The sequence below is a fragment of the Orycteropus afer genome, unplaced genomic scaffold, assembly GCF_000298275.1.
Source record: "Orycteropus afer afer isolate SDZICR_OR568_19922 unplaced genomic scaffold, OryAfe1.0 scaffold00210, whole genome shotgun sequence".
Lineage (NCBI taxonomy): Eukaryota > Metazoa > Chordata > Mammalia > Tubulidentata > Orycteropodidae > Orycteropus > Orycteropus afer.
In genome coordinates this window covers 2614430-2617145 of record NW_006921797.1, presented here as the reverse complement: position 1 = coordinate 2617145, position 2716 = coordinate 2614430, and positions in this window count along the sequence as shown.

Sequence of the window (2716 nt, the reverse complement as noted above, 5' to 3'; positions counted from 1 at the left end):
TCCCTCTTTTCCTTTGTTAAATTTGCCAGTGGTTTGTCAATTTTATTAACCTTTTCAAAAAACCAACTTGTTGATTTTTTCCTATTTTCCATTTCATTTATTTCTTCTCAAATCTCTACTATTTCCTTTCTTCTAGTGACTAGGCTTTTCTTGCTGTTCCTTTTCTAATTGTTGGAGATATTGGGTTAAGGTGTTGATATTGACTCTTCTTTCTTTTTGGATGTGTACATTTATTGATATAGGGAGGTCTGGTAGCAGAGTGCCTAAGGCATTTGACTGCTAATCAGAAGGCTGGTGGTTCAAACCCGCCAGCCACTCCTCAGAAGGACGGTTAGGCAATCTATTTCCATAGTGATACCATCTCGGAAACCCAAGAAGGGGTCACTATGAGTTGGATCCAACTCCAGGGCAGTATGTTTGTATTGGTCTGTAGTTTCCTTTCTAGTGGGGTCTTTGCCTGGTTTTGGTATCAGGGTTATGCTTGCTGCTTCATCAAATGAATTGAAGGATTCCATCCTTTTTTTATATTCTGGAATAGTTTGAGCAGGATTGGTGTCACCTCTTCTCTGAATGATTAGTGGAATTCTCCAGTAAAACCATGTAGGCCAGGACTTTTAGTTGTTGGTAATTTTTTATGACCTGTTCAATTTCCTCTTTTGTTATGAATCTGTTCAAATTTTCTACTTCAGTCTGTGTTAGTTTAGGTAAGTAATGTGTTTCTAGAATTCTGTCCATTTCTTCCAGGTTTTCAAATTCGTTGTATAGTTCTTCATGGTTTCCTGATATTATTCTTTTTATTTCTGTTGGTTTTGCTGTGACATTACCCCTTTCATTTCTTATTCATGTTATTTGCATCTTATCTTTTTCCTTTGTTAAGTTTGTCAGTAGTTTGTTGATTTTATTAATCTTTTCAAAGAACCAATTTCTAGTCTTGTTTATTTTTTTCTGTTGTCTTTCTATTTTCTGTTCCATTTATTTCTGCTAGAATCCTTATAATTTATTTTCTTCTGGTAACTGTAGGCTTTTTTTTTTGCTGCTCTTCTTCCAGTTGTTGGAGATGTTGGATTAAGATGTTAACTTTGGCTCTTCTTTTTTGATGTGTTCATCTATTGCTATAAATTGCCCTCTGATTATTGCTTTTGATGTATCTCAAAGATTTTGGTATGTTGTATTTTCATTCTCATTTGATTCAAGTAACTTTTTAATTTCATTTTTTATTTCTTCTATTACCCACTCATTTTTGTGGAGGGTGTTATTCCATTGCCATGTGTTTGCTCTTTTTCTGTTGGTCTTTCTAATGTTGATTTCTAATTTTATAGCATTGTGTTCTGAGAAGATGTTTTGCATATTTCAATGTTTTTAAATTTATTAAGGCTTGCTTTGTGGCCTAACATATGGTCTCTCCTGGAGAATGTTTCATGTGCACTGGAAAAGAATATATATTATGCTGTTGTTGAGTGAAGTGCTCTGTAGATATCTCTAAGGTCAAGTTGGTTGATCGTATTGTTTAGTTCTTCTGCATCTTTGTTGACTTTCTTTCCAGTTCTCTCTCTTATTGAAAGTGGTGATTAAAGTTTCCTACCATGACTGTGGAGTCATCTATTTGTCTTTTTAATTCTGTTAAAGTCTGTTTTGTGTATTTTGGGGCTTCTTCATAAGGTTCATAAATATTTATTATGGTTATGTCCTCTTGTTCAATTGATCATTTAGTCATTATATGATGTCTTTCCTTATCTCTTATGGTCATTTTTGTCTTAAAGTCTATTTGATCAGAAATGAATATTTCCACTCCTGCCCCTTTTTTTGACTGCCATTTGCTTGGTATATCTTTTTCCAACCTTTGATTTTCAGTCTATTTTTGTCTTTGTTTCTAAGGTGAGTCTCTTATAGACAGCATATTGATGGGTCATGTTTTCTTATCCAGTCAGCAACTCTCTGCCTCTTGAGTGGTGCATTTAACCTATTTATATTCAGTGTAATTATGGACAAACGTGAATTTATTTATGTTTTTTTATGTGTTGTTTCATAGTGTTGCTGATTTCTTGTTCCATATAATTATCTGTGCTGAGCTAATTTTGTTTATGAATTGTGTTATCATCTCCTTTGTTGCTATTGGTGCTTGTCCTCTTTTTTATTTTGATGCAAAGGTTTGTTATTTTCCTTTGAGGTTACCCTGTGTTTTATAGTTTACTTCCTAAGTTTAAAACAGTCTGTTCTATCTCAAAATTGTCTTGACTTCCTCACCATTTAGAAGTTCTGTAACTACATTATTTATTTCCTTTGTTTGGTCTATAGTTGTCCTAATTTACCAATTGATGTCTCTGTTTCCCTTTCTACAGTCTTGTATGTTTATTTTCTTTTGGATATTTCTATAACTAAGTTGATTTCTGGGTTTTGTCATTATGTGTGTTAATCATCGGTTGTTTGTTGTTGTTAGTTCTGTGTCTGAAAGACTCACTTTTTCATCTCTTGTAAAGTTGGTCTGATTTTAACAAATTCCTTTAATTTCTGCTTATCTAGAAATCTCCTAATTTGACCCTCATATTTGAAGGACACTTTTGCTGGCTGGGGATATACTTCTTGGTTGGATATATATTTTTTTTTTCTTCAGGGTTTTATATAGAGCAACTCATTGTCTTCTCACCTCCATGCTTTCTGCCAAGAAATCAGAGCTTAATCTTATTGGCTGCCATTTAGAGGTAACTTTTTGTTTATC